Source organism: Rhinopithecus roxellana, chromosome 14, assembly GCF_007565055.1.
Source record: "Rhinopithecus roxellana isolate Shanxi Qingling chromosome 14, ASM756505v1, whole genome shotgun sequence".
In the NCBI taxonomy this organism is placed as follows: Eukaryota; Metazoa; Chordata; class Mammalia; order Primates; family Cercopithecidae; genus Rhinopithecus; species Rhinopithecus roxellana.
In genome coordinates, this window is record NC_044562.1 from 118,772,315 (window position 1) to 118,784,498 (window position 12,184).

General features: G+C 41.3%; 1 protein-coding gene across 5 annotated transcripts in view; it reads left to right on the forward strand.

The window, feature by feature from the left end:
• The window catches only part of FMNL2 (formin like 2), a 317,675-nt gene that overhangs the window by 56,103 nt on the left and 249,388 nt on the right, over nt 1-12,184 (forward strand). The window lies entirely within an intron of this gene.

Below are 12,184 nucleotides of genomic sequence, written 5' to 3' on the forward strand. Positions count from 1 at the left end.
CTGAATGAGACACTGACTTTCCCTTATTTCCCGATAGGGGTTTTGAATATAGTGACTTGAAGCAAGAACAGTTATTGGAACTATGGTATCAGATTTCCTGAAGGTAACATTATTCATTAAATAATAATGTTGCTCTTTGAGCCCTTAAAATTGGCCTTTTTCTAGACTCCTAAACTCTTTATGTTCCTAATGAAATAACGCTGGCTAGTAGGCCCTTACCAAACTGACCAGAAACAGTGAATTAAAAACAGAAGACTGGGAGCTAGAAATTTTTTTTTTCAAACCCATATTGTCTCGAAAACATCTACCTTAGGATCTATTCGCATCCGTAACCTTGCCAACCCCTTGATTCATTTGCCAGATGGCCACCCTCCTTGCTATTTACAATCATTCATCCTTTAATTTCAAATTTTTGTACTATTTTCATATTGTTTAAATGAGGTTCACCTACCCAACTTGGTAGCTATTTGCCTATTATCTTCATTGTACCTAAACATTGTGGAAAGTGGTTTCTTTTATAAATTTAAAATGTTTGGCTTTTCAAACCCCTGTTTTCTCATCTTCCTTTGTCAGAGTTCTGTTTGAGGTGACCAAAGCCACTTGGATCCTGATTTAGTGGATGATTTTGGTGAAATTAAGACTTTGAGATTGACTCTTCTCTCCCCTCACTCACCACAGCGGGAATGCATTTTTCATCTTTTCTGTGGGGTGATTTGGAGAATGACTGAGATGGTTATTCCTTTTTTCCTCCTGTTTCAGTCTGTTTTGTGCTGCAGTGACAGAATACTTGAGACTGGGTTATTTATAAGGAACAGAATTTTATTTCTTACCGTTCTGGAGGTGAGTGGGAAGTCCACGATCGAGGTGCCAGCATTTGGTCTGGTGAGGGCCCTCTTGCCGCATCCTTATCTGGTAGAAGGCATAAGGGCAAGTCGTCCAAATGTGGAGTGAAGCCTCTTTTATAAGAGCCCTAATCCCATTGAGAGGGAGAAGCCATCATGGCTTAATCACCTTGAAAGGCTCTACTTGTAAATACCATCACTTTGGCAACACCTAAATTTTGGAAGGGACACATTCAAACCGTAACACCCCCTCTCACCTATTGTCTGCCCTCCTTTTGGGAGTGGGCAGTGGTGCTGACTGAAAGATGGATCCTCCAGGCTTCCTTGCCCTCTGGCTTCTAACTGGATTGGCCAAGGGGGAACTTGAGGGAGAACTAAGAGTGGGAGGGGAGAGAGCTGCCAGTCGTCACATCTCTGCTCTCTGCTGCAGTTTTGTCAGTGGCTGTGTCCCACCAGGAAACCACTCTTGCCTGGTGGGTCCTCTTTCAGGCCTCCAGCAGATTACTTTCCTCTCCTTGATGCTTCGAGTCACTTTCTACCTGAATGCCCCTGTGGTGCTCTTCACCCTTCCCTCATCTTTGTAAATAGTCCTTTGATCAGATGTCTTCATTGGAACTGTGTGAGTTGCCTCTATGTAGTACATGTAAGACACTGTTGATTAAAAGTACAGATAAGACACTGTGGTGTCAACACTTTCACATGAGGAAACACATAGCGCATTAAATGTGCGTGATTGTAAGATACGTCTTAATTTCAGATACGTTAATACTTAGAAACAACACCCATGACTCTCAAAACAGAGGGAAACCTATGAAATTGCTACTGGTTTTTCATTGTATTAAAGATACCATAATAAATATCTTTGTTTATAAACTTGCCTATATTTGAGGTTATGTCCGTAGGATAGGTGAGAAGAGAGTTATAGACATTTTCTAAGACTTGTTTCTTTTTGCCGCATTGCATTCTAAAAGGGTCGGACATATTTAGAGCGCCACCTGCAGCTTCTTAGCTCTTGTTTGACTGTCCAATGTGTGTTGACTTTTCCACAGATCTTTCCTAATCTAATAGGCCAAAGAGAGTCTTTCCATTTGGCAGTGAAAGTGAACATTTTCTATTTTTTCTTTTTTTCCTGTATTTTTCTTTTACTTTAAAAAATCTCCTTTGCTATTTATTTATTGGGTCTTACTGTTTTTCATATGCATGAGCTCTTTGTGTAATAGGTCAGGGGTTAGCTAACTTTTTCTATAAAGGACCAGCTAATAGACATTTCAGGCTTTGTGAGCCACACAGCTTCCGTAGGGTGAAAGCAGCCTTAGACAATAGGCAACTAATGAGGATGGCTGTGCTCCCGTATGGACACTGAGATGTAAATATTATATAGTTTTTATATGCCCTGGAGTATCATTCCTCTTTATTTTTTTCAACCATTTAAAAATGTAAAAACCATTCTTAGCTCACGGGCTGTAGAAGAACAGGCAGTGGGCTGGATTTGATTAGTGGGCCATAGTTTGCTGACCCTTGTAATAGATGATAACTCATTTAATCTGTTTTGACTATTTTCCTCACTTCCTTTTTTAGATAAATTTTTTAGGCCTACAGAAGTTTAAATTTCTTACAACATCAAATTTTAAATTTCTGGCCATTTTTGTCATGATTCTGAAAGTTAGAATGTTCTTACTAACGATCATATCCAAAAATACACGACTTAATTTTAGCTTTAGAGACATGTTTTTTAAAGCATTCGCCTTTATTCATGTGGAATTTATTTTGTGTATAGTGTGATTTGGAAGTCTAAATTTAATTTTTTTGCAAGCAGCAAACCAATTGTGGGTTGTTTTTGAATCCCCCTGGTTAGTGCTGGGTTCACTAACTGTGCTTTGGATACCTTTGATCCTAGATTTACAGCATGATAATTTTCCCAGTTTTCATTTATGTTCAAGAAGTATGGTACCAACCTGTGACATGAGTTCCTCTTAGTTCTTCTTGGCTCATCTGTTTCCATGTGAGCTGGCATCCACAGGAAATTCAGAACTCTTATAGGCATAATATTAATAGATACATGTGGAAAGAGTTGTTCTCTGAAAAAAAAGTTTGAGTTTTTTCTTGAGACAGAGTCTTGCTATGCCCAGGCTGGAGTGCAGTGGCGCAATCTCGGCTCACTGCAAGGTCCGCCTCCCGGGTTCACGCCATTCTCCTGCCTCAGCCTCCCGAGAAGCTGGGACTACAGGCACCCGCCACCTCACCCAGATAATTTTTTTGTATTTTTAGTAGAGATGGGGTTTCACCGTGTTAGTCAGGATAGTCTCTATCTCCTGACCTCATGATCCACCCGCCTCGGCCTCCCAAAGTGCTGGGATTACAGGCGTGAGCCACTGCGCCCAACCTTTTTTTTTTTTTTTTTCTTAAATGAAGAATGACAACTTGATCTCCCACACTAGGAAAGAAATGTGCAATTAATAGTTTATATTACACAACATTAACTGTTGGGTTTTTTTTTTTTGGCCTTTGGAAGACATACTTAAATTTGTGATAAGTAAAATGACTTGCTTATCACAGGTTACCATATAAGACTGGACAAGAATGATCTTTTATTTCTAGCCTTTTAGGTTGTTGAAGTGACCTAAAATGTAATTTGAGGATAAGCAGAACCCTGATCTGCTGAAAATTACAAAACCAAATTTGCAGGAATGGCTTTCTTGCTCCGAGACTGAAAAATTTGTCTGCTCCCAATTCAGTTGACTATAAAGAATAGATAGCATGCTTTTATTTTCTGACAGCACTAACAGTTATGCCTGCTGAACCAGGAATGCTGTTAGAGTGTCAATGATGGATTTGCCTTAACTCATTTTTCCACAAAGCTGTAAATTAAAAAAAAAATCTGTTAACATTTCTTTGTAATTCTTTGGTTCACAGTAGACAGTCCTGCTGCAGAAGTCCTGCTCTGGTCAGCCCGTATTTCCAGTGAGAGTGTTCTTTCAGAATTGGAAATGTCTGTATGTTCAACTGGGTTGCCATGGTGCTGTGGGACATGAGGTGGCAAACCCCACACAAGAGTTAAAGAGATGAGTAGTGCTTAGGGTACAGATTACAGAAAGTACAGCTTGCCATCAAGTTCTAGGCAAGAGATAGAACTAAATGTCTTAATCTGAAGAGGAAAATCTTCATTCCAAGGGACATTGGGTTTCGATGAGATTCATCGCTAGATTATGCCCCAGATGGCCTGTTAGCTTTTTTAGGAAACTTGTTCCCATTTTGTGTCTCCACAATGGTTCTCAGCTACTATCTGGACCAGTCCCTTAAAATTAAAAGTTAAATTAGTTGTGATGTGATTTGAAATTTGAAACCTATGTTTTTGTTTAGCTAGACTACAATGGTACACTTAGAATTTTTGTTCAACTTCCCCACCCAGTATGAATTTGGAGAAAAATAGGAATGACTAAAAAAATCAACCGGCTCACATGAAATTGAGAGGACAGTTTGGAAATCTCCTTGAATTTCTTTTTGTAAGCCAAATTTATTTTCATAAGCCTCTAACGGAAGACAGTTTGTTCTTTGGATAATTGGCTCAGGCTTTATCCTCCTCTTTCAAATATGCTTCAACCAAAGACCCAATTGTGAGATGAATTGGATAAATGAAGTTGGGAAGTGTGTGTGTGGGGGGAGGGGGAAGGCAAAACAGTCATGTGGAATCTTTTGTTTTGTTTTTAAAATAATTCTTAAGAGCTGCTGTCTTTCGACAGAGTCAGAAAGTCCTTGCTTAAGCATATTTGTCACTTATAGAGAGTGAATGGGATTCTGAAGTCTTTAATGTGGTTCTGTCAATATAAGCCTTGTTGTTTAATCATGGCATTTCTGCAAAAATGAACTCCTGCACCCGCATCCCTCCCCTCTCCTTTCTTTTAGTGTCTTAGAACTGAGCTAAGCATTTGAACAGTCGTTGCTAAGTGTTTCCACATTGGGGGAACTAGAAGGACTTGGCTGGATAGAATTCTGATTTTCATGGGAGGGAATTAGTTTTCCATTTTCTGCCTTACAAGTCATATAGTATACTTGCTATTTGGGCTGAACTGACTTGAAAAGTCAAACAGGAATGAGTCTAGCTACTAAATTTAGAGAACTGACTCGTAATTTCTTGATCTAATACAGTGGGCAGTCTTGTCATTGCCAGTTCTTTATTTCAATGTTTGCCAAACCTAGAATGAAATCCAAGGCTGCTGCTTAACCATCTATAGCTCTGGTAGTTCATTTCTACTTCTTGTGCTCATTTCCGAAGATAACATGTGTTCAGAGAGCCTGTGAGGTCCTGGCTTAGATGAGTCCTGCATATCAGGGCAAACTTCCATGCCTCTGGACATCTTTCACATTTCAGACATTGTCTTACTTCTTTTTCTTTTCCAGTTAACAAGTATATTTTTATTTAAGTCAGGCTTTCTCCCCTCTTCCCCCTCTCCCCTTTGCAAGGGAGATTTAAAATAAGTGGGAAATTACTTTTTGTATAGATGTTCTTTCGTCTTAAATTCATGCTCATGTGACTTTCTACTTGCCATTTGGAGTAAGAGTTGTTCAAAGAACATTACCTAAATTCCATCATTAAAAAAAAACTTATGTCCCCCCTCAACCCTTCATCATTATTTTTAAAGCTCTCAAAATGCCTGTCTTGCTTAAAGAATCATAAGACTATGGAAGTGGAATGCACTTGGCATGTTGTTCACTATTCCATGAATTTGTAGACTAAATATATTATTTCTGTGGTTCACCCAGAAGATGTTGTCATCCTTTAAAATTGCAATTAGCATTATTGTAAAATTGACCGATGGAAAAAGATCTATTAAGGTTATGTGTATTTTGGATTTAACGTTGCTTTACCTAAGGATGTTAGAGTTCACCAAATCTTGCTTTGCCTGGGATGTGCATGGAGAAAAATTGAGAAGAAGTGTTTTTGTTTTTTTTTTCATTAATAAATGAAAGAACTTCAGTGTGAAGAATTTTAAAAAGTCACAAGCACAGATGGTTCACCTGGGTAATTTGCAAGGAAACTGGATGAGCATATGTAGGTGGGGGGGACTTAGGGAAATTATTAGGATCATTCAGTTTCTTTCGTTTTATCTGTCTGAGCCAGTTAGGAAGAAAAAAATGAGGTTTTTGGATGTCAGAATTACCCCGCTGGAATTGTTCATGTAGTTTTCAGAATAAAAAACATCAAAAGAGAGAAATTAAATTTTCTGGTATGATTTAAAAAAATAAACAAAATGAGACATGCTGGGGAAAGTGATAGGACACTTTCAGGTTGTGAACCTCAGGGAGTTTCCTGGCCAAGACAGGTGGCTTGGAGTTTTCCCTTTTTCTCCTTCTCTCCTCCCTTCTACTTTACTTTTCTCCCTTTCTTCCTCCTTTTTTTTTTCTTTTGTTTGCACACCCAGCAGCATGGACCTTTCCTTCTTTTGGTCCTTCTATCCATCAGGGTCAGGTCTTTCAAGATAAGTGGACACAATACCACTAAATCCGTAAACTTCTGATTTCTATGTCATTCTTCTCTGTGAGCCAGTGTTGTCATTGGTTTAAAAAAAATAAAAGCTTCGGCTGGACGCAGTGGCTCACACCTGTAATCCCAGCACTTTGGGAGACCGAGACAGGCGGATCACCTGAGGTCTGGAGTTCAAGACCAACCTGGTCACCATGGCGAAACCCCATCTCTACTAAAAAATACAAAAACTAGCTGGGCGTGGTGGCAGGTGCCTGTAATCCCAGGCGTGGGAGGCTGAGGCAGGAGAATTGCTTGAACCTGGGAGGTGGAGGTTTTGCAGTGAGCCGGGCGTGGTGGCAGGTGCCTGTAATCCCAGGCGTGGGAGGCTGAGGCAGGAGAATTGCTTGAACCTGGGAGGTGGAGGTTTTGCAGTGAGCCGAGATTGAGCTGCTGTACTCCAGCCTGGGCGACAGAGTGAGACTCCATCTCAAAAAAATAAATAAAAATAAAAGCCTCAGCATATTGTCCTCTGGCCTGTGAACTTGCTGAAGTATTATTCCCTATTGTATCCCCCAGGCTATGTTGCTGTCTAGCCTGTGAATAAGGCAGATTCCGTGTTATGGAGGTAGTGGGCTGTGTGAAAAGATTTTTTTATATGATGAGTTATACAATTTGAGGCTAAGTACCTAATTTGTAAGTCCTCAACTGTAAAATAGGAATGATACCAAGTGCAAGGAGATGTGAGAATTACAAATTCTCCTGTGTAACATGCTTTATATATTGCTTGGTATACTCGGTAGGTCCTCAAGAAATGCTTGTTTCTTTTCTGCCAGGTCTCTAGTAATTGGAATTTTGGATGACTAAATTAACATTCAGCTCATTTTTTTTTGAGCGATTAACATGTAAGGCTTTTCTAAGTCCTGAGGGAGGTAAAACATGAATGATAGGTAGCATTTGCTTGCACAGGCACTGTTTTAGCTACGTGTACATTTTATCTGGCTTTATCTTCTATACACAGCTATGAGATACGCACCATTATCTCTAGTTTATTCATAAAGAAATAGTATAGAGGATTGATTTATCTGAGACCGCACAGCTAGTAAGTGATACAGTTGGCTGAGGCATAAAGAGAGAAACTGATACCATGTAATACAAAGCATAACATGATACTTATTTTTAAAAAGGGTGAACACGACCAGATGATTGAGAGGAGAAGGCAATTGTATTTGGTTTGGGTAGGAAAATTAGGACAGGCTTCAGGGAGAAGATGCCATTTGAGCTGAGCATGGCAGGAATTGAGTGTGTTGTGGAGAGGTAGACATGGGAGCCGAAGAGAGAATGTGGTGGCCATGGAGACAGGAACACTTGGGTGCTGCCCCAGAGCAGCAGACAGCTTCACTGGCTTTCTGAAGAATACTGGGTGTGTGACAACCAATCCTAGAAGCTGCCCCTGGACCCTGAGCTGTTGCTAGGATCCCAGACCTAAGGTCGGGTTTGGAGGTGAGGCTTCCTCTGCCCAGGGTTGCCACGTGGCAGCGTTGGAGGCTGTACGTTGAGAGAGAAGTGAAACCAGAAGGCAGGTGACTAATCCAAATAAAAGTTGTGGAGGAGTAGAAGGTGTCAGCACAGGATGAGGGAGGATGTTTGAAATGATGGTTGAAAGGGGGATGCCTAGAGAAGTTTCTGAGCCCCGGATGGCCTCTGCTCTGCCTTTTTAATAGATGCTGGTCCCTCTGGACGTGGTTGAGGAACAGCTTATTAAGTGTTTTCTTCATAGTATTGAAAGGAAGTAGGAGACAAAAGCCTGGATGGAGAACCTGAGGTGGAGTGTTGTACACATGGAACCTACCTGCCAGTGTTAAGGTGGAGGTGGAAGGATTTGATAGGCTGTTGACAAGTTTTTTTTTCTGGGGTTGGTGAAATAGTGACATAGTGGGGATTATGCTTGAGGAAGATTGATCTGCCGTTTATATGGGGATGGATTAGGTCATTTAGACTTTAGGGAGGGCACTTGTGTTGGTGCCTTTACACCTTGGTGCACAATTCATAAGGCTTTGCAATGGATTCGATTGGGAGGCTGGGAAATGAGGAAGCAGTTAAAGATGACCTTAATGTCTTTAATAGTGTTTCTGTATGTATTAGATATTTGGGTGAGTTCTATGTGGCAGGCAAAGTGCTAGCTATTGGATGAAGAGTGCTGAGCAAAACTGTGTGAGCGGATAGGTGGCGAGGAAGTAGAATGAGAGTGACTCTTGGGTTTTGAACCTGGGTCATGGGGAAAGTGGTGTGACATGTACTGAAACAAGACAGGCAGCAGAGGAGTCGACTTAGAAGCCCTGATGATGCATTTTGTTTTGATGAGTTGAGTTGGAGGTTGATCACGGCAAGTGATCAATCATAAAATTAGACATCTTCGACAGAGATTGGAGATGGCAACAGATAGAAAGTGGGTTGAAAAACAAAGAATATGCCAGGCGCAGTGTCTCATGCCTGCAGTCCCAGCACTTTGGGAGGCCGAGGTGAGCAGATCACTTGAGGTCAGGAATTTAAGAGTGGCCTGGCCAACATGGCTAAACTCTGTCTGATAAAAAATACCAAATGTGGTGGCACACGCCTGTAGTCCCAGCTACTCTGTGGGCTGAGGCAGGAGAATTCCTTGAATCCAGGAGGTGGAGGAGGTTGCAATGAGCTGAGATCAGTCCACTGTACTCCAGCCTGGGTGACAGAGCCAGATTCGGTCTCAAAAAAATAAAAAATAAAAAAAATAAAGAATGCTCTTTTAGAGATTTAAGGGAAGCAGGCAGAAGATACGGCCTTATGAGCAAAGCTTAAATTTTAGGGGGCAGAAGGAAGATGCTGCAAAGAGTGGGGAGGAGGAATCAATATAACTTAAATTTTTCTACCTACCTGTTTTCTTGTGCAGTTTGTTTCCTTTATGGCTTTAGAACAAGGTTTCTTAACCTTAGCCCTGTTCATGCATTTGGGACCAGATAACTGTTATGTCATAGGTCTGTCCTGTGCTTTGTAGGATGCTGAGCGGCACCCCGGTCCCTGCCCACTGTATGCCACTGGGTAACGATGAGTAGCACTGCCTCTTCCCAATTATGTCAACCAAAAATGTCTGTAGACTGCTGAATATACCCTGGGGGGCAGTCACCCATAGTTGAGCCCCACTGCTTTAGGGGTAATGATTTTGTAGTTTTCTTTCTTTCTTTTTCCTTCCCACGTGTATCCTGTCCAAACCACAGCCAGGGAGGAATTGGAGGCAGGCAATGCCAACAAAAGGGTTAAACCTTCATTTGGCTGCAAGCAGTTTGTGACTCAGTTCTCAATAAAGTTAAGTGTAGGAAGATGTTGGGAATTATCCTGTGAAACAGTTTCCTGTACTAGGAGAAGTGTGAACTGGTAAGACGATTTCATTGTAGCTCTCAACAGGCCTGGGCCTGTGACGTGACTGCATTTATGGACATTGGGGTGGGGTGGAGTGGAGGGAATTTTAGCTCTGGAAGTTTGGGGAATTTATCAGTTTCAAAAAGTATTATTTTACAGAAGTCCCTATGTAGTTCTTCAATGCTTTTAGGAGAAGCTATTAATTTAAATGTGTCCTGTCAAAGAAAATAAATGTGTGTCCTAATAAAGGTCCCTAAAAGTTCACGCCGGACATCTCACCCCTCCAAATGAAGTGACACAGGAGGTGTACACAGTCCTAGTGGTTTCTGCATACTCAGTATACTGCCTTTTCACCTGGTAGATGCCCATGAGTTATGAATTGAAATCCCACCTGTCATTTATGCTTGAAGAATTCTTCCTTTTTGATCTCGAAACGGGAAAGAGAAGTGCTTGGAGGCAAAAAGCTTTAATCTGTGCAAGATATCAAAGAATAAGTTCATGACTGTGTCAGCGGCATTCACAGTTTCATTTGAAATCTTTATTTAGAGATTGGCCATGGATTTGGGTGTGCTTGTTAGGTCAGTGGAGGGGAGGCTGTTGATTCAGGTTGGGGCTTTTTTCCATTTCTTAGAGTTCTCCAGGCACTCCTCTCCTGCTTTTGAGCCTAAAGTTCCTTTCTGACAGGTGCTTGATGAAGTGGTTATTATAATCATTTTGGCCTAATACACTATTCATAAAACTTGAAAATTGACCAAAAAGAGAGAGGTGGAGGAAAAACTGAACTATTTTTAGGTAGTTTCAGATGTTGTGTTTAATATTTTAAAAGCCCATAAATGCTAAGGGTTGTTCTCATCTGTAAATAGTGGTGAAACATGAAAATATGAACAGGTGTGCTCTAAGTCAGAGGGCAGGGTGGAGGGGAACCTGCATGAACTATCTTTCCTTAGCAGGCCAGGCACATTCCCTGCTGTTTTTGGGGAGTGGGCTGTAGGATCCTTTCCCTCTTGGAAAAGAGCAGAAAGTGTCTATTGGATCTCTGGTCACTGAATAATACTGGCCTACCCTCTGAGTGTGGCCAAGTAGCTCTTAACAGGAGCAAATTGAGACCTCAGCTGAATTCTGCCTTCAAGATCTTTCTTGATGTTTACTGGTCCATGAAGACAGGAAAGCGAGGGTAGGAAGGTGCGAGGACAGTTGCTGCCAAAATGAATTTTGCCAGGTTCATTCATCTGCTCTCCCTCGCACACAGCTCTCTCATTCCTTCCTCTTCGACTTTTTTAAAAATAAACTTTTTGTTGTAGTATGGTTTCAGATGCATGGGAGAAATGAGACTATAGTGCAGAGAATTCCCACACACCTTGTATCTAGTTTCCCCCGTTACTATCTTAAGTTAGAATGGTATGTTCATCACTCAATTGACTCAGTGAGCCAATACGGATACCTTAGAATTAGCTGAAGTCTGTGCTTTCTTCACCTTTCCTCGGTTGATACTTAATGTTCTTTTTCGGTCCCGGCATCCCATCGCGTCACATTTAGTTGTCGTGGAGCCTCAGGATATTTTTGGTTGTGACAGTGCCCCAGACTTTCCTTGTTTTTGATGACCTCGATAGTTTCTAGGAGTGCTGGTCAGCTGTTTTGTAGGATGCCCCTCAATTGAGATTTGTCTGTTGGTTTTCTGTGGCGGTTAAACTGGGGTTGTGGACTTCGAGGGGGAAGATGACAGAGGTAAAGTGCCATTTTCATCACATATCACTGTGACTTATCACATGCTGATCCTGAGCACTTGGCGGAGGTAGCGTTTGCCAAGTTTCTCTACTGTAAACTGTTAAAAAAAGGAAAAAAAAAAAGCCCCACAAAACTGTAAAAACAACAACCAAAAACCCAAACAGCTCTGTCCTCTTCGGAAGGACATCACTGTGTACAGCGTACACTTGAGGAGTGGGACGCTGAGAGAGGAGGATCTATTTAAGTTATTTGGAATTCTTCTGCCTGGGAGATTTGTCTCTTCTTCCCCATTTACTTATTCAGTCATTTGTATCAGTGTGGACTCATGGATGTTGATTTTATCCTTTGGATTAGAATCTAATAGTGCTTCATTTTGTTTGAATCGTTTCAGCTTTGACCATCGGGAGCTCCTTACTTGGCTTCTGTGTCCCTTTATTGGTATGCACTCATTTTTTTTTTTTTTTTAAGTACTTCCTTTCTGGCACTACAGAATACTTCTTTGACTTTTTATGTGCCTTTGTGATGCTTTCTGCCTGTTGTTGGAGTGTGACAGATCTTATACTTGGGGGCCTGAAAGCAAAGGTTTTGGTCTCAGTTCTGCTGGCCAATTCATGTCAGCTTTGTGACCCTGTTGTCTCTAAAATGATTTTTAGCTAACAGAATTGTAAGAAATAAATGTAGGGCTGGGCGCGGTGGCTCACACCTGTAATCCCAGCACTTTGGGATGCTGAGGCGGGTGGATCATGAGGCCAAGAGATTGAGA